The sequence below is a fragment of the Sander lucioperca genome, chromosome 19 (genome assembly GCF_008315115.2).
Source record: "Sander lucioperca isolate FBNREF2018 chromosome 19, SLUC_FBN_1.2, whole genome shotgun sequence".
In the NCBI taxonomy this organism is placed as follows: domain Eukaryota; kingdom Metazoa; phylum Chordata; class Actinopteri; order Perciformes; family Percidae; genus Sander; species Sander lucioperca.
Window position 1 is genome coordinate 1,582,893 of NC_050191.1, and position 20,236 is coordinate 1,603,128.

Consider the following 20,236-nt stretch of genomic DNA (forward strand, 5'->3'; position numbering starts at 1 on the left):
TGTGTGTCTGTTTGTGTGTGTGTGTTTGCGTGTGTGTTTCTGCATATGTGTGTTGGTGTGTGTCTGCATTTGTGTGTGTGTGTGTGTGCATGTGTGTGTGTGCATGTGTGTGTTGTGTTTGCGTGTGTGTTTCTGCATATGTGTGTTGGTGTGTGTATGTGTGTGTGTGTGTCTGTGTGTGGCTGTGTGTGTGTGTGTGTGTGTGCGTGCGTGTGTGCATGCATGTGTGCTTTGGTGTGTGTGTGTATGTGTGTGTGTCTGTGTGTGCGTGTCTGTGTGCGTGTGTGTTTTTGTGTGTCTGTGTGTGTGTTTGCATGTGTGTGTGTGTGTGTGTGTGTGTGTGTGTGTGTGTGAAAAGTGCTGTGTCATGCTATAAAGATTAGCACAACATTACGTTACATCTCATTTAGCTTAGACTTTTATCCAAAGCAATTGCTATATATGTCAGATGTAACACGGCTCAAAGTGGGCTTCGAACCTGGGTCTCCCAATCCAAGGGCATGTGTCATAAAAGAAAAAAGAAAAGGAAAAAAAACAGGAAAGAAACCAAATTGCTATAGGGATTGAGTGTTCTGCTTAAGGACACATCAGCTAATGTAGCAGAATAAGATTTGAACCCAGGTCTTCCATGTCAAAGGTATGTGTCATAACCACTACACTATGATTGAAAAGTGTTAGAGTTGGAAGCTAAACTGCATTATCTACGTGAAGAGCTAAAATACATTGTTAGAAAAGCTGGAAGATGAACTGTAATACTGTCAAAGATGAAAGTTGAAATGAATTACCTGAAAATGTCTTAATATTTAAAAAAGTATAAATAGTAGAAAAAAGTTGAAGAAGTCCTATCATTAGCTGAAAGAACTGAACATTTTAAAAGGTGAATGGTTTTAATAGCTGAATGTATGCAGAAGTTATGGAGAGCCAAAATAAAACGTCAATAGCTGAATTGCTAAAGCTAAACTGGTTGAGTAGCTTAAATCCGTAAGAATAAGTTGAAGTAGTGAGAATAGCTGAAAAAGGGAAATAACATCTTGGTCAGGGACACATTGACAGGTGTACCACAGTGGGATTTAAACCCATGTCTCCCCCACCAAAGGCATACAACATATCCACTATGCTACCATCAGTATTGCTGACTGGAGTTCCTTCAGCTCTAATAAAGCCTTTCTTTGATCTGTCATTACCACACCTGCTGTTAATATGTCACCTGTGGCACGCTACAGCTATTCAGAGACAGATTTTTTGAAAAAGGGGAAATTGTAAGGATTGGAAAAGATGTAAAACATTGTGAGGTCTGAGTATATTTTCTAATTGATAATGACTCACAAATGCAGAAATGTGAAACAAATTGTATGAAAAATCTTAAAGCTCAAATGCACTGCTGAAATATCAGGAAAATTGTCAGAGTTGGAAGCTAAACTGCATTACCTAAATAAGTGAAGAGCTAAAATACATTGTTAGAAAACCTGGAGGATGAACTGTAATACTGTCAATGATGAAAGTTGAAATGAATTACCTGAAAAATTCTTAATATTTAAAAAAGTATAAATAGTAGAAAAAAAGTTGAAGAAGTCTTATCATTAGCAGGGTGTGATTCGGACCCAGGTCTCCCAAGTCAAAGGTATGAGTCATAACCACTACACTATGACACTCCTTCAGCTCTAATGAAGCCTTTCTTTGATCTGTAATTACCACACCTACTGTTAATATGTCACCTGTGGCACGCTACAGCTATTCAAAGACAGATTTTTTTTAAGAGGGGAAATTTTAAGGATTGGAAAAGATGCGGAAATATGAAATAAATTGTTTGAAAAATCTCAAAATGAAATATGTTGCTTCAAAAGAAGCGGGCTGAACAACATTGCATTGAAAACGGAAAATGAAATGCATTAATGACAAGGATGTTAAAAAAAACATAGTATACAATGGTATTAAGGCATCGAAATTGCCTAAATATGGATTGTTAGTTTATATCTAAAGTTAACTGAAACAATTAAAGTCTGAGGTCTTTAATGTAACTTTTATATTATGTGTGTGTGTGTGTGTGTCTGGGTGTGTGTGTGTGTGTGTGTGTGTGTGTGTGTGTGTGTGCCAGCATGTGTGTTTTGGTGTGTGTGTGTGTGTGTGTGTGTGTGTGTGTGTGTGTGCCTCTGTGTGTGAGAAAAGACAGACAATATATAATGTTTTTTATGTCTGGGGAAAAGTGCTGTGTCATGCTATAAAGATTATCACAACATTACGTTACATGTCATTTAGCTTACACTTTTATCTAAAGCAACTTCTAATTGCTATATATGTCACAGGTAACACAGCTCAAAGTGGGCTTCAAACCTGGGTCTCCCAATCCAAGGGCATGTGTCATAAAAGAAAAAAGAAAAGGAAAAAAAAAACAGTAAAGAAAACAAATTGCTATAGGGATTTAGTGTTTTGCTTAAGGACACATCAGTTAATGTAGCAGGGTGTGATTCGGACCCAGGTCTCCCAAGTCAAAGGTATGAGTCATAACCACTACACTATGACACTCCTTCAGCTCTAATGATGCCTTTCTTTGATCTGTAATTACCACACCTACTGTTAATAAGTCACCTGTGTACAGCTATTCAAAGACAGATTTTTTTAAAAAGGGGAAATTTTAAGGATTGGAAAAGATGCGGAAATATGAAATGAATTGTTTGAAAAATCTCAAAATGAAATATGTTGATTCAAAAGAAGCGGGCTGAACAACATTGCATTGAAAACGAAAAATGAAATGCATTAATGACAAGGATGTTAAAACAAACATAGTATACAATGGTATTAAGGCATCGAAATTGCCTAAATATGGATTGTTAGTTTATATCTAAAGTTAACTGAAACAATTAAAGTCTGAGGTCTTTAAAGTAACTTTTATATTATGTGTGTGTGTGTGTGTGTGTGTGTGTGTGTGTGTGTGTGTGTGTCTGGGTGTGTGTGTGTGTCTGTGTGTGTGTGTGTGTGTGTGTGTGTGTGTGTGTGTGTGTGTGCATATAAGTGTGTGTGTGTGTGTGACATAAGTTGGAAGTTGAACTGCACATAAGTTAAGAGCTAAAATACATTTTAGAAAAGCTGGAAGCTAAACCGTAATACTGTCAAAAGTGGATGTTTCAATGAATTGACTAAGAAGACTTATTATCAGCCATATCCATTGCATAGAACAAACAAGCAGAAAGAGAGAGAGAGAGGAAAAAGAGAGGAAAGATAAAAGGAGAGGAAAAAAGAGAAAAGGAATCAACTTTCACACACATAGCATATATGTCAGTGGTAACACACCTTTGGAGCAAGTATGGGTTAAGTGTTTACTTCAGGGACACATTGATTGATGTACCTCAGTGTGTGTATATATGTGTGGATGTGTGTGTGTGTGTGTGTGTGTGTGTGTGTGTGTGTGTGCATGTGTGTGTGTGTGTGTGTGTTTGTGTGTGTGTTTCTGCATATGTGTGTTGGTGTGTGTATGTGTGTGTGTCTGCATTTGTGTGTGTGTTTGTGTGTGTGTGTGTGTGTGTGTATGTGTGTGTGTGCATGTGTGTGTTGTGTTTGCGTGTGTGTTTCTGCATATGTGTGTTGGTGTGTGTCTGTGTGTGTGTGTGTGTGTGTGTGTGTGTCTGTGTGTGTGTGTGCGTGTCTGCATATATGTGTGTGTGCGTGTGTGCATGCATGTGTGTTTTGGTGTGTGTGTGTGTGTGTGTGTATGTGTGTGTCTGTGTGTGTGTGTCTGTGTGTGTGTTTGTGTGTTTTTGTTTTTGTGTGTCTGTTTGTGTGTGTGTGTTTGCGTGTGTGTTTCTGCATATGTGTGTTGGTGTGTGTCTGCATTTGTGTGTGTGTGTGTGTGTGTATGTGTGTGTGTGCATGTGTGTGTTGTGTTTGCGTGTGTGTTTCTGCATATGTGTGTTGGTGTGTGTATGTGTGTGTGTGTGTGTGTGTGTGTGTGTGTGCGTGCGTGTGTGCATGCATGTGTGCTTTGGTGTGTGTGTGTATGTGTGTGTGTGTCTGTGTGTGCGTGTCTGTGTGCGTGTGTGTTTTTGTGTGTCTGTGTGTGTGTTTGCATGTGTGTGTGTGTGTGTGTGTGTGTGTGTGTGTGTGTGTGTGTGTGTGTGTGTGTGTGTGTGTGTGTGTGTGTGTGTGTGTGTGTGTGTGTGTGTGTGTGTGTGTGTGTGTGTGTGTGTGTGTGTGTGAAAAGTGCTGTGTCATGCTATAAAGATTAGCACAACATTACGTTACATCTCATTTAGCTTAGACTTTTATCCAAAGCAATTGCTATATATGTCAGATGTAACACGGCTCAAAGCGGGCTTCGAACCTGGGTCTCCCAATCCAAGGGCATGTGTCATAAAAGAAAAAAGAAAAGGAAAAAAAACAGGAAAGAAACCAAATTGCTATAGGGATTGAGTGTTCTGCTTAAGGACACATCAGCTAATGTAGCAGAATAAGATTTGAACCCAGGTCTTCCATGTCAAAGGTATGTGTCATAACCACTACACTATGATTGAAAAGTGTTAGAGTTGGAAGCTAAACTGCATTATCTACGTGAAGAGCTAAAATACATTGTTAGAAAAGCTGGAAGATGAACTGTAATACTGTCAAAGATGAAAGTTGAAATGAATTACCTGAAAATGTCTTAATATTTAAAAAAGTATAAATAGTAGAAAAAAGTTGAAGAAGTCCTATCATTAGCTGAAAGAACTGAACATTTTAAAAGGTGAATGGTTTTAATAGCTGAATGTATGCAGAAGTTATGGAGAGCCAAAATAAAACGTCAATAGCTGAATTGCTAAAGCTAAACTGGTTGAGTAGCTTAAATCCGTAAGAATAAGTTGAAGTAGTGAGAATAGCTGAAAAAGGGAAATAACATCTTGGTCAGGGACACATTGACAGGTGTACCACAGTGGGATTTAAACCCATGTCTCCCCCACCAAAGGCATACAACATATCCACTATGCTACCATCAGTATTGCTGACTGGAGTTCCTTCAGCTCTAATAAAGCCTTTCTTTGATCTGTCATTACCACACCTGCTGTTAATATGTCACCTGTGGCACGCTACAGCTATTCAGAGACAGATTTTTTGAAAAAGGGGAAATTGTAAGGATTGGAAAAGATGTAAAACATTGTGAGGTCTGAGTATATTTTCTAATTGATAATGACTCACAAATGCAGAAATGTGAAACAAATTGTATGAAAAATCTTAAAGCTCAAATGCACTGCTGAAATATCAGGAAAATTGTCAGAGTTGGAAGCTAAACTGCATTACCTAAATAAGTGAAGAGCTAAAATACATTGTTAGAAAACCTGGAGGATGAACTGTAATACTGTCAATGATGAAAGTTGAAATGAATTACCTGAAAAATTCTTAATATTTAAAAAAGTATAAATAGTAGAAAAAAAGTTGAAGAAGTCTTATCATTAGCTGAAAGAGCTGAACATTTTAAAAGTTGAATGGTTTAAATAGCTGAACCTAAGCAGAAGTTACAGAGAGCCAAAAAACGTACGGAAGAGGGAATAAAAACAAGAAACAGAAACAGACAAACAGAGACAGACAGACCGAGACATAGAGAAACAATCAGAGAGACATGGACAGACAGAGAGAGACAAAGACAGGGAGAAACAGAAACAGACAGAGACAGACAGACAGAGAGAAACAAACAGACAGACAGAGAGACAGAGACAGGGAGAAACAGAAACAGACAGACAGAGAAAGGGAGAAACAGAGACAGAGACAGAAAGACAGAGACAGACAGAGAGAGACAGAGAATGACAGAGACATAGACAGACAGACAGAGACAGACAGACAGAGAGAGAGACAGACAGAGACAGACAGAGAGAGACAGAGAAAGACAGAGACAGAGACATAGACAGACAGAGAGAGACAGAGACAGACAGAGAGAGACAGAGAGAGAGAGCGAGAGAGAGAGACAGAGACAGACAGAGAGAGACAGAGACAGACAGACAGACAGACAGAGAGACATAGACAGACAGAGGGAGACAGAGAGAGACAGACAGAGACAGACAGAGAGACACAGAGACAGACAGAGAGACAGAGACACATAGACAGACAGAGACAGACAGAGAGAAACAAACAGACAGACAGAGAGACAGAGAGAGACAGAGACAGGGAGAAACAAAAACAGACAGACAGAGACAGAGAGAGACAAAGAGAGAGAGAGAGACAGAGACAGACAGAGAGACAGAGACATAGAGAGAGACAGACAGACAGAGAGAGAGACAGACAGAGACATAGACAGACAGAGACAGAGACAGACAGAGAGACAGAGACAGACAGACAGACAGAGAGACAGACAGAGAAAGAGACAGAGAGACAGAGACAGTCAGACAGAAGTGGAACACTAAAGATATAGACTAATGTTCATATTACTGCCTGTAGTATTCAAGTTGACTGTCTGTGAAAGGGTTGTCATGGTAACGTATGACCAGTGAAAACCCCCTTTGAAGTCTGTGATGAGATCTCTTTGATCTTTAATCAGGTTAACGACCGTGTCACCTGCTGAAACTGTCAGCTGTGCCCCACTGGAGCTATTCAAAGACACAGAGCAAGCTCTCAAATAAAGCCTCAGACTGCTAAAACGATAAGGGCTATCGGTGAAATGATGTAATCGTGACGACAACAACGCCTTTGTGAACGTATTCATGTAAAATTTATGTTGATAAACTTAAAAATGTGGGCATATCAGCGATTTAAAAAAGTGGTTCGCTCTGCGTTTCGCTGGGAAATGTGGAGAACGTTTAAAATGGCCGTGAATGGAGGGAAATTTGGAACTCTTGTCATTTGGAAGCTCACGGAGCCAAAAGTATAAGGCGTATCGCAAAACTGAGCACATTGGCTGAAACTAGACAAAAATACCTACGTTTTGATGTATAAATTGTGTATGACAAGTAGATATTGTGGGCGTGAGAGCGATTTATAGAGAGGGTACAAAGATATTTTTCTTAAGGTGCTGCACTCTAACGATGACATCATCCACTCTGACAGACGCAATACACACTCACTGGAAACGCTGAAAAATCCTGAAATGATCACTAAACTTAAACAGCTTTTTCACAAAAACTGTAACAGATATCAAACTGAAAAGCCATAGCCTAATACCTGAATATTTTGTGAACATTTTAAAGTTTTATTGGCGTCTGTAGGTGAAAATATGAAGGAGCTGAAAATTTTAGGAGCAGAAGAAGATTTGAAGGATTTGAAGCATGCTCTCATTGACTTCAATGCTAAAAAAAAGTCATAAAAAGCTGAATATTTTAAAAAGTATAAATAGTAGAAAAAAAGCTGAAGAAGTCCAATCATTAGCTGAAAGAGCTGAACATTTTAAAAGTTGAATGGTTTTAATAGCTGAACGTATGCAGAAGTTACAGAGAGCCAAAAAACGTACGGAATAATAATAATAAAAACTAGAAAATGCATTTCCTGCGGAAAATGCGTGGGAATGCTGAATAGCTGAATTGCTAAAGCTAAACTGGTTGAATAGTTTAAATCAGTAAGAAGAAGTTGAAGTAGTGAGAATAGTTGAAAAAGTGGAAATCGTTTTAATACGTATGAATTTCATTATAAAGTTAAAAGCTTATGCTAAACTCAACTGTTGGCTTTAAAAGTTGAACAATGACAAAATATGTAAAACATTGTGAGGTTTGAGTTTATTTTCTAACTGATAATGAATAAGTAGAGAAGTCTCACAAATGCAGAAATATAAAACAAATTGTATGAAAAACCTTAAAGCTCAAATGCATTGCACTGTACTGCTGAAAAATCTTGACAATTGTCAGAGTTAGAAGCTGAACTGCATTACCTAAATAAGTGAAGAGCTAAAACACATCGTTAGAAAAGCTGGAAGCTGAACTATAATACTGTCAAAGTTGAAAGTTGAAATGAATTGCCTGAAAAGGCTGAAAGAAAAAATACTTGTATTATTATCACACATTAAACACTGCATAGAACGAAAGAGCATCAATCTAGCTGAGATGAGATGGGGAATGCAAAAATAAGTGTGGTTAAAATTATGTTATTTATTTTTTGCGTAATTAATTAACGCGTTAAAGTCAATTCAATTCAATTCAATTCAATTTTATTTATAGTATCAAATCATAACAAGAGATATCTCGAGACACTTTACAGATAGAGTAGGTCTAGACCAAACTCTGTACTTTATGAAGCCCCAACTATTACAGTGGTTGCCTCAAGAGCAAGCATTAGCAGTAGCTATTGCGACAGTGGCAAGGAAAAACTCCCTTTTTTTGTTAGGAAGAAACCTCGGACAGACCCAGACTCTTGGTAGGCGGTGTCTGACGGCACCAGTTGGGGGAGTGGTGAATGGTGGCAATAATAGTCATAATAAAGATAGTGAAGCAGTGATCACAATGGTAGTCATAGTAGTTCATGTCATAGTAGGGCACAGCAGGGCGTTACGGGGTGTAGTGTGGCACAGCAGCCTGGGTGGACGCGGTTGGACGCGGCAGGACGCAGTCGGACACTGCGGGGAAACGCAGAGCGTAGCAGGGTGTAGTAAGTCCATAGCGTCAGCTGCACCCAGGACCCCGGTGTAGGTGCCACCCAATTCCAAGGCGATGTTCTGGGTGAAGAAGAAGCAAAGGGACTCCGGGGAGAAAACTCCCCAGAGCTAGGTTAGTAACAGGCATTTCTGGGACTAAGATGCACACAAAGGGAGACAAGTGAAAAGAGAGAAGAGGGAGCGGCTCATTGTGTCCTTGGAAGGAGCTTCCCACAGCAGTCTAGAGTTATAATAGCATAACTAAGAGAGGCAGGCTAAAGAGAGGGGCCCTGGACCGGGCTCGTACTCTCCCCTGCCGGAACGGGCTTGTACTTCCTGCCTCCCTCTACTCTACTCTACTATGCTGCAACTCCTCACTCTCTAACTATAAGCTTTATCAAAGATGATGGTTTTCAGTTTATTCTTAAATGTGGCGACGGTGTCAGCCCCCCGAACCCAAGTTGGGAGCTGGTTCCACAGGAGAGGAGCCTGGTAGCTGAAGGCTCTGGCTCCGATTCTACTTTTAGAGACTCTAGGAACCACAAGTAGCTCTGAGTTCTGGGAGCGCAGTGCTCTAGTGGGACAATAAGGTACTAAAAGCTCTTCTATGTATGATGGTGCTTGACCATTTAGTGCTTTGTAGGTCAGGAGAAGGATTTTAAATTCAATCCTGCATTTTACAGGAAGCCAATGCAGAGAAGCTAATACAGGAGAAATGTGATCTCTTTTGTTAGTTCTTGTCAGAACACGTGCTGCAGCATTCTGGATCAGCTGGAGGGTCTTGAGGGACTTATTTGAGCAGCCTGATAGTAAAGAATTACAGTAGTCCAGCCGGGAAGTTACGAATGCATGGACTAGTTTTTCAGCATCGTTTTGAGACAGGATGTTCCTGATTTTGGCAATGTTACGAAGATGGAAAAAGGCTGTTCTTGAGGTTTGTTTTAAGTGGGCGTTAAAGGATAGATCCTGGTCAAAAATGACTCCTAGATTTCTGACAGTAGTGCTGGAGGCCAGGGCAATACCATCTAGGGTAGCTATATATTTAGATAATGAAGTTCGGTGGTGCTTGGGTCCCAGCACAATAACTTCCGTTTTGTTTGAGTTCAACATCAGAAAATTGTGGGTCATCCAGGATTTTATATCTTTAATGCACGCTTGAAGTTTAGCTAACTGACGTCTGGCTTGATTGACAGATATAATTGGGTGTCGTCTGCGTAACAGTGAAAGTTAATTGAGTGTTTCCTAATAATATTGCCTAGAGGAAGCATATATAAAGAGAATAGAATTGGTCCAAGCACTGAGCCTTGAGGAACGCCATGGCTAACTTTAGCGTATTTGGATGGTTTATCGTTAATATTAACAAATTGGGATCGCTCAGAAAAATAGGACTTAAACCAGCTTAGTGCGATTCCTTTAATGCCAACTAAATGTTCCAGTCTCTGTAAGAGGATGGTATGGTCAATAGTGTCGAATGCAGCACTAAGATCTAATAAGACAAGTACGGAGACAAGTCCTTTGTCAGCAGCAGTTAGAAGGTCGTTAGTGATTTTCACCAGTGCTGTCTCTGTGCTATGATGCATTCTAAATCCTGACTGAAAGTCTTCAAATAGACTATTTCTATGCAGAAAGTCACACAATTGATTAGCGACTACCTTCTCAAGGATTTTGGAGAGAAACGGGAGGTTAGATATAGGTCTATAGTTGGCTAAGACCTCAGGGTCGAGGGTGGGTTTTTTCAGAATAGGTTTTATCACAGCTACTTTAAAAGACTGCGGTACGTGACCCGTTAATAAGGACATATTGATCGTATCTAGTAATGTGGTGTTGACCACGGGTAGTGCTTCTTTAAGTAGCTTCGTTGGAATGGGGTCTAAGAGACAGGTAGTTGGCTTAGCTGAAGAGACCCTTAACATTAATTGTTGGAGGTCTAAAGGATAAAAGCCGTCTAAATAAGTATCAGGTCTTATCGTTCTCTCTAGCCCTCCTGCGCCCAATGGTGAGTCGTTGGAAGCTGTGGGCAGAAGGTGATGAATTTTTTCTCTAATTGTTATAATTTTATCATTAAAAAAGGTCATGAAGTCATCACTGCTCAGAGCTATAGGAATAGATGGCTCAATAGAGCTGTGACTATCTGTCAGCCTGGCTACAGTGCTGAAAAGAAACCTTGGGTTGTTCTTATTTTCTTCTATTAGTGTTGAGTAATAGTCTGATCTGGCATTTCTGAGGGCCCTCCTATAATTTTTTAGACTATCTTGCCAATCCACACGAGATTCTTCCAGTTTGGTGGAACGCCATTTACTTTCAAGTTTTCGTGAGATTTGTTTTAATTTGCGAGTTTGGGAGTTATACCAAGGTGCTAGTTTCCTTTCCTTCATCATCTTCTTTTTGAGAGGAGCAACCGAGTCTAAAGTAGTCCGTAGGCAGGCCGTAGCAGCGTCTACAAAGTTATCAAGTTGGGAGGGACTAGAGTTAACATAACAGTCCTCTGTTATATTAAGGCATGACATTGAGTTAAGTGCTGTTGGAATAGCTTCCTTAAATTTAGCTATAGCACTGTCAGATAAGCATCTAGTGTAGAAACTTTTATTTAATTTCGTATAGTCTGGTAGTAGGAATTCGAAAGTTATTAAAAAATGGTCTGATAATAAAGGATTCTGCGGAAATACTATTAAATCGTCAATTTTGATGCCATATTCTAGCACAAGGTCGAGGGTGTGGTTAAAACAGTGCGTGGCCTTATGCACCCTCTGACTGAAACCAATAGAATCTAGCAGTGAATTGAAAGCAGTACTAAGGCTATTGCTCTCAATGTCCACATGGATATTAAAATCACCTACAATAAGTACTTTGTCTGATTGAAGGACTACGCATGATAAAAACTCTGAGAATTCAGATAAAAACTCAGAATATGGACCTGGTGCTCGGTAAACAACAACGAATATAATTGGCTGTACTGTTTTCCATGTTGGGTGTTGAAGATTAAGAACAAGGCTTTCAAACGAGTTATAATTTAGTTTAGGTTTAGGATTAATTAACAGGCTCGAGTCAAGTCCCGTAATTAATTTATCTTAATTAACGCGTTAAAGTCCCGGCCCATGGGTATTATTATGAAGGGACGGAGTGGCTTGTTTAAAAACTAAACCAGATTCGTCATGGCCCAGGCCAGGTTTCGGTGAGGCAGAATAAACAATGTGGTTATCTGATATCAAATTCGTTTACCCAATAATGCTTCGATTGACAGGATCTAAATTAATGGCACCATTTTGATTTCCTATTCTGTGCTGTCTGGGCAGTGGTTGTTTAATTCCAATTAGGGTTAGTATAGCACTCTTTTATTGTGTTTGTTTAAACGGTCTCAGGCGGGGGACAGGAACGGGGGTTATGGATATGAATGGGTTGATATGCTCTGAAGGGAGCACAGAGGGGCGTATCGCGCGTATCTTGATTATTGACTTTTTGGGAGAGTGTGTATGGCAGGCTTGTGGGAGGTGTTTACGGATGTAAAAACAGTCAATCAGAGGTCGGCGTAGCAGGGCGTGGTGCAAATTTCCCAAGTAGCATTGGCTTCCGCGGTGTCTTGGGATGTGAATCACATCCCTGGCTGAAACATCGGGGGAGCCACGTTCCCAAAAACAACGATTTGAAGTTGTCAATAAAACCTATCCTGTGAATACTGCAGGTGCCGGGAGCCAGGTGTTAAGGGAGTAGTTTGCTTATTGAAAGTTGGAGGGCTGAATCCGCGACCTAGAGATGGAAGTGGGCCCCGAAATAACAAAAAAAAAAAACGACTCCCCAGTGCTTTTAAAGCCTCAATGAAGTGGTAAGTCTAGCCTTGTGCGCTCACCACTCTGAATCCGGTGGAATGTCGTTTATGTCCACAATGCGACCACGATGCGTTGATAGAGGTGGAATGAGGGTATTCAGGTCCATAACTTAGCCAGGATGTCTGGCACTTGGCTCGGGAAAAACAGTGTGTGACAGCATTTGAATAACCGGTAGGTCCTAGTGATGGAGTTACCACTAAGGACGGTGGTGAGGGGGAAGACGGGACGAGGAGGGTGGGGGGGTGGTGGAGGGCCGTGAGGGGAGCAAAAACGTCAGTGCGGTTTTCAGATGGGAAGGGAAAGAAGAGGGAAGAAATGCGTAACGTCGGTTGTGGAGATTGTTGTTGAGGAACGTTGTCATTTGGCGATCCAGGCAGTGGTAGGCCACAGGACCTGTTGACTACCGATCCCTCAGAAGCTTTCGAAGCGCGGTAGCAATCGTCTTCCGTGACGACGGATGGTCAGTCTGCTTTGAAGCGGGGCGGAGCCCGGTGAGCCGCAATGGCCAACACCGGCTCCGACTCGACCAAAAGCATTGAACGGTTGGAGAGGCTGAGGGAGGAGTCGATGGAGCCATACCCGAAGGCTCTCTTTCCGGCCGCAAAAACCTCAGGCCAGGGTGGCTGATAACGGTTGTCGAGCAGGACGATGGGCGTGGGCAGGCAGTGGGGTCCCATGGCGCGGTTGTATCCTGAAGGACGCGAGGAGAGATGAGATCCGGAGTCGCTTGATATGAGCCAGCAAGGCAGGCGGTAACAAAGCATCTTTGTTTTTAAGTCCTCGGGAAAGCCGAACGAACATCTCCTGAAGACGTCAGCAATTTCTTGTTTGTATTATTGAACACCGAGGGAAATCCTGAGGGGGAGGGGGGACTCGACAGGTGAGAGGTAAGAATGAAGCTAGCGTTAGTTAGCCGGTATGCTAGTCTTGATAAATTAGCGGGAGGTAATACGTTACTACACGTAAAAATGTGTATTTGTTTTAAGGTAAAAAACACTTTATTAGATAATTTATATTACTACTAACAGCTAGTTAACATAACGGACAAAAACTATTTGTTCCGCGTATTCTCTTGTGTGTAACACATATCCGTCTCCTCTAGCTGTTGTGGTTGATATGATGTAGGTCCCCTAGCTTTGACCAGACACAAAAATGGTGACAGCAAAGCACTGTGATGTCACGTGGTCTTTATAAATATATACCAGAAACTATGCACAAAGGACTACTTCACCTGCTGCTGAATTTTTGATGTTATTTAATAAATCTCATTTTTTATGTCTGTCATGTTTTTGTGTTTGTCAGTACATTTTTCAACTTGATATTTTTAGTAATGCATGGAATAAAAATAAATTAAAATGCTTAAAATTATTTATTATTATAACTTAATGTCCAATTGAGTCAAGATCCTAAACCATAGTATTTGAATGTGTTGAGGGATCTGACACCTGCTGTTCCTGTGTCACGGTAAGTCTCCTGAAAGGTGACATGTTTTTAAATCCCACCCAGTGATGTGATAAGTCAAATGAAGTATGACACATATGTTTAATTTAGTTGCTTTATATAGAGCGCAGGTGTGTTTGCATGAAGATATGAAAGTAGAGGAGAGAATTCATATATCTAGCCACCTACGGGTCAACTGCGCTTACTGGAATTAAAATAAATGGTGATAGTGCCCTATGCTGCCATTATAATTTTAATTTAGTTTTTATTGAGATATAACTAATTCTTATTTAACTGACTGTATGCAAGACAGCTGTGACTGACTGCATATTTTTGTAATAAATAAATAAGACAAACTTATTTAGGTTTGATTGTTGCATGCACTTTACAGAAACTATTAATCCTTTTTGTCAAGAAGATTTTCAGAGTTGTCAGATTTTCTGGTAAGCTACTCTTTGGTTCCTAGTAGTGAAAATCTGCTTACTCTTCATGTTAACGCCTCTCTTGGTCTTGTAGTAATAGACAGGTATTTGCAGCAATTAAATATCACCATATCTGAAACCCTTTTAACAATAGACCCAGATAAAATGTACAATAAAAGGCAAATGTGATGCCATTAGGTTCTTAGTGTGACAGCGTTTGTCAGTTTTTAGTGTGACTGCGCTTATTGAATTTAAGCAGGTAGTAATGAAAACAGCTCCTCACCACTTTTTATTACATTTTTGGGAGGATGATTTGGATTGATTAATCCATTAAGCCAGTGCCTATTGATGTCTGGCAATACAAAACTAACATACTACAAAGTTGTGCATTTTCTTTGGGCTACTCAAACAAGCTGCAAAGGAGATCCGTGCTTGATTAGTATTGCCTGACCTCCTTCTTTACTGATTGGGTGATTAGAGTTCAAATCTATTGGCTGTGAAAACCACAGGGTGGAGTTGATTATCAAAACGCCACCAGGTGTCTAACAAGCATCTGGTGGCGTTTATTAAACGCCTGGTGACATCACACGCGTGGTGGTGTTTAATAAACGCCAGGTGGCGCCACAAACGGTGTTCAAAACGCTGTGCGAATTGTGACGAATTGTGACCCTTTTGGCTTTCCATACAGGGAACGGTGCACCCTTCTTCTGTCTTGTTGAAAACCAGAAACCAAAACAGACATGCGTCGCAGTGGCTGGCGGACTTCATGGCCAGGAGTTGTGGCAAAAAACTATAACTATATACAGTATAATACTCTAAGACACGACAACTGGGGAGAAAAACGCAGCAGCGAATAAACAGCAAGATGAAGTCTCACAAAAGTGCAGTGAGAGTTGCACTATTGATTGGCAGGAAAAACAGCAGAGAGAAAATATTGGCAGTGTGGCCTTGGATTTGGAAAGCAGCACACCAAGTGAGGCTTACCGCGAGGGTTTGGACTGGGAGGGTTTACGGCTGCTCTCGAGTAGAGGGCTGTACTTACTCTGGTTTCTCTTCATAACGCACAAGTCTTTCGCCTTTTACTAAAGACTTCCGTGGAGATGAACACCAATGAGTTGAACCTATTTTTGGTGGGCTCTGCTGTTTGGCTGAGCCTTTTCTACTTGTGAAAAGCAAATAAGCTGTCCTTAACTAGACTTCTGTTGTTATTAGCAGCTAAGAAACAGGACACAGAGGGAACATTGCCGTTTGTCCAGTTGTGGAAACCCCAAAAGCTGTCTTTAACCAGCCTTAGGTGCTTCACCATGGAGCGCTTGGGCTAAATAGCAGCTATTGTTATGCCCAATTAAAAGTACTGGACCATGACAAGTGAGAACTGTCTGGGGAGGTTGCGTCGGACAGCAAACAGGTGGTGCTCATTGCTTCTCGGTCTTTTGACTAAGATCAAGTGTATGAGGAGCCAGGTCAACGGCAGATTGTTTGGGACATGGCTGCTGGAGGTGTGAAAGAGCAGCCAATTCCAAAAGTCAGGCTGAGAGTGGATTATGAAGAGGAGCAAGCTTTGTCACGTGCATTTTTCTGCAAGGGTGTCATCGTTGGGCAGTTACACCTGAAGGTTGACGAGGTCTACTGCATTCAGTGGAATCAGCAGGAAAAGGCTTTTGATGTCACTTTTCGGACTGAGGATGTTTATGGAAGGGTGGCAGAGTGTTGCAGAATAGAAGCTGGGGTAAAGCCTCTAGCTTTTTACAAGATTTTGAATCTGGAGAGGCCAAATTTCAGAATGGTTTCTGTTCATATGTACAACCCCTTTGTGACTGACCTAGCGTTAGCTGCTTTTCTTGGGCGGTATAGCGAGGTTGTAACAAGCGCAAGATATGCGAAGGATCCAATGGGGTTTTGGACTGGAAGGTGGCAGGAAGCGGGCATCACTGTTGAAGCGGACGGGGGAATCAGGTGACCTCTGATACTGTGGGGGGGTTTCCAGCAGTCACTCCTGGCGCAGCCTCAAGGACAGTGAAGCAGGGGGCACGGAGAGGTTCACAGGTATTTGGAGCAGGGTTTTCAAAAGAGGGTGGGGAGGGGGGTACAGTAAGAAGTCAAAGGGTGAGGGACAGAGGCGGAAGGCCAAATTGGGGGTTGAAGGTGGACTGGGGGAGGGGATGGGGGCTGTAAAGGAAGTAGAGGAGGGAGGGGTCCTGGAGCAGGGAAGTGGGGACATTGGAGACAGGGAGGGTGGAGAGATTAAGGTACAATCAGGGGATATTCTAGCTGCAGTTTTTGGGTTAGAGGATGATCTCTCCCCAGATTTGCCAATGCTGGGATCTCCAGTGGGGGAAGATGCATACAGTGGAACCGGCAGACCATCAAATGTGCCGAATGCAGAGCCCTATTCCTGGGCTGAACAGATGGACAATGAGGGTTATTACACATAGTGTGGAGGGAATGGTATTTTTGTAACAGCCATTTATAATATAAAATGGGTACTTTTAAGGTTCTTTCTTTAAATGTAAGGGGGGTGAGGGACACAGTTAAAAGAAGGATTGTTTTTGATTTTGTGGACTCTCTTCATGTCGCCATTTGTTTTTTGCAGGAGGTGCATTTACGAAATAAGAGTGATGTTTGGAATTTTTAGTTGTAGAATGCTCCCTGTGTTTTTTTCTCATCATGATGGGCTACTGTTTGAGGTACGCTCCTGGATGCCAGTTTTTGGACCTGGGTACTGGCGCCTTAATATCAGTGTTTTGGAGGAGGTGGTTTTCAAACAGTTTTTTCGGTCATTTTTGAAAGGTCTGCTAGGACTCAGACCAATGTGCTCTGCGGTGATAGAGTGGTGGGAGGTAGCCAAGGAGCACATTAAGTGTTTTTGTGTCCAGTATTGTAAAAGGAAGGTGAGGGTGGCGAAGAGGGAGGTGCTTCGCCTGCAGTACCTTTTTGAGCTCGAGTACGCCAGGGGAAACAGTGGTGGCACTGTAAATCAGCAGGCTTGTGTCTCCCTGAAAGAGCAATTGAGGGAGGTTTTTGAGGGTAAGGCCCTGACATACCTGTTGCGGTCGCGTAGTGCTTTCCTTGAGGGAGATGAGATGTGTTTTTCGCCTCTATAAAGGGCTGATAGGGCAAAAAAGGTGGTGACCGGGGTGAGAAACTAAATTGTGCCAAGTCTTCTGTTAAGTTTTTTGGACGTTGGAAAGACGAGATGAAGGTACCAGGAGGGCTGGCGCTCTGCACAGGACCACTGAAGGTACTAGGGGTCAGATTTGACAGCTCACAGTGCGACGACCAACTGGTCTGGGCGAATTCTGGCAGTCCAGAAGAAGCTCACACTCTGAAAGGGAAGGTGCCTGACTTTTGTAGAGAAGGTACTTGTTCTGAAGGTGGATGTATTGCCGTCTCTTTTGTATTTGGCGTACATATACCCATTGCCAGTCGGTATGAGGAGGCCTCTCATGCGGCTTGTTTTCAGTTTCCTGTGGGATGGGAGATATGAGTATGTGGCGAGGGCGCGCATGATGGCTGATGTAGAATCAGGGGGGAGAGATGTGCCACACCTCCCGCTAAAACTGGATTGCATGTTTGTGTCGTTTTTGTTTAGGGAGTTGTCAGCTCCGGTAGTGCATCCGTCAGGATATTTCCTAAGGCTCTATTTCGCCTATCAAGCCAGAAGACTGGAGCAATTTGGCACCCCGGGTGGAGCAGTTGCCATGGCACTACCTCCATGCAGCCAGGTGGCTGCGGGCTCATCCGGAGATTTCAGACACAGCAGTAAGGCTGGATCACAGGGTCCTCTACAGAGAGGTCAGAGGAGACAGTCGGACATGTTATGTGGGACTGTCCATTAGAGTTGAGCCGGATACTCGGCTGAAACGAGTATCCGGTACGGATAAAGTACTTTTGCCGAGTACGAGTATTATACGAGTAATACGAGTCAATATCTGTGCTCGGATTGAATAAAAATCCTCATTGGGTAGCTGACTGTGTCTGCGTTCTGTGATAGGCTAGTCGTCACAGCGCCCCTCCCCTACACACATACAGATTTATTGTGTTGCTGTGTGTGTCCCGCTCTGCTCACTCACACACCGAACAGCTCTCTCTGTCTCTCCCTCAGTCACTCAGGTTGGCGGGTCTTTTCCGTTAACGTTGAGGGTTTCTTCAGCTTCAGGTTTGTTTTTTACTTCGGTCTGTAGTACTTACTTATTAACCAGTAGAGTTCTGGTAAACGTGGGGTTTGTTCAGACGTGGTGCTTGGTAGAATGCAACTCGCGTTGCGGACTATTTGATCCGTAGAACACAGTCCCCCCCGCCCCCCTCTCTCTCTCTTTCTCTCTCTCTCTCTGTCTCTCTCTTACTCACTCACATACACTCTCTCACACACACACACACACACACACACACACACACACACACACATACCTGGTGTGGAAATAAAAAAATAAAAAAGAACCAAAAAAAAAAAGAATTTAAAAAAAAAAAATCACACTGATCATAAAAAAATTAAAAGTTAAAAAAAGAAAGTTATGTTGAGTATGAAAACTCTTGTTCATTACATTTTACTTCATAATTGCAACCGCATGTGTTGTATTCATTGTTGCAAAACGTTCTGTATATAGTTTGTTATCGTGATCAAAACCATTGATCTGAAGCTCAATGCTGATGCTGTCATGTAAATAGTTTTCTAATCAGCAATAAATATAACAATTTCTGATCAACCAATATCAATTGCATGCTTAAAATAACATACCGGTTAAAGCCCCGCCCATTTCAAGACAACCCGACCCACTTCTGGGTTAGGCCCCACCCAGTCCGAGTACAGATACAGATAATTCATATGGTTAACAGATACAGATAATGCTGTACTCGCTCATCCCTACTGTCCATTTGCGGGTAAGGTTTGGGGCAGGGCAGGGACAATGTGGATTCAGATGGTTTCTGGTCTTAAACTGACATGGGAAATGGTGGACAGAGGGGTGGGCTTGGGGAGTGCAAATTTCCTTATGTGGTTGATTGTTAGTATTGTGAAGAGGAGCTTATTGTGGGCTAGGCAAGACCTGGTAAGGAGGAACAGGGATGGTGGGGTGGAGGGGGTGATAAGGAGGGTTGAGTTTGATTTGAAGGGGACAATCAAAAAGGACATTGAAAAGTGGGGAAAGCATGCTGCCTTGGAGAGCCGTGGGAATGGTAACCTCCTGAAGTATGGATAAGGGGTTTGGTAGATTTATTCGTGTGTATGGTTTGTTTTGAAAATGGTTTAGTATAGGATGCATGTTGGAGTTGAATTTGAGTGTACATTGTGAATTATGTTGTATGTTATGATGAATATTGTGTTTGATTAATAAAAAAAAACAAAAAAATCTGTTCTTATCACTTTAATATCTGATATGTCCTCTATCAGGGGACAACATATTAAATGGATTTTTAGCAATGGAAGTTGAAAAAGGGCCTTGCTCCATTCGCTCCACGCAACGACCGGGTATTGCAGCACCGCAGGGAACGGTGCACCCTTCTGTCTTGTTGGAAACCAGAAACCAAAACAGACATGCATCGCAGTGGCTGGCGGAATTCATGGCCAGGAGTTGTGGCAAAAAACGCTCGGTTTGACTGAATGATCTGTAAAAGCACATTGGGCTCCTGGTATCAAAACACTGTTATAATACTCTAAGACACGACAACTGGGGTGAAAAACGCAGCAGCAAATAAACAGCAAGATGATGTCTCACAAAAGTGCAGCGAGATTTGCACTATTGACTGGCAGGAAAAACAGCACCTGAGCAGAGAGAAAATATTGCTAGTGTGGGAATGGGTGTGGCCTTGGATTTGGAAAGCGGCACACCAAGTGAGGCTTACCGCAAGGGTTTGGACTGGGACGACTATGGTTTATGGCTGCTCTCAAGTAGAGGGCTGTACTTACCAGTCTTTCGCCTTAATGGCATCTTTTGTGTAATTTACCAAGCATTGTTGGTTATAATAGATATAATTAATCCAATCTATGTTGTTATTAATGGTCACCTACCAATAAAGGAGTGATTTGAAACTTGATT

The 20,236-nt window shown here is 41.9% G+C and overlaps 2 non-coding genes across 2 annotated transcripts; both read left to right on the forward strand.

The window, feature by feature from the left end:
* The first annotated feature begins 15,239 nt into the window (after positions 1–15,239).
* Positions 15,240–15,356, forward strand: LOC116042241. The gene has a single exon (XR_004103169.1). It is a non-coding gene; the product is annotated as a U5 spliceosomal RNA (small nuclear RNA).
* A 4,160-nt stretch (positions 15,357–19,516) lies between these two features.
* On the forward strand, positions 19,517–19,702 carry LOC116042240. Its single transcript, XR_004103168.1, has one exon. It is a non-coding gene; the product is annotated as a U2 spliceosomal RNA (small nuclear RNA).
* The last annotated feature ends 534 nt before the right edge of the window (positions 19,703–20,236 follow it).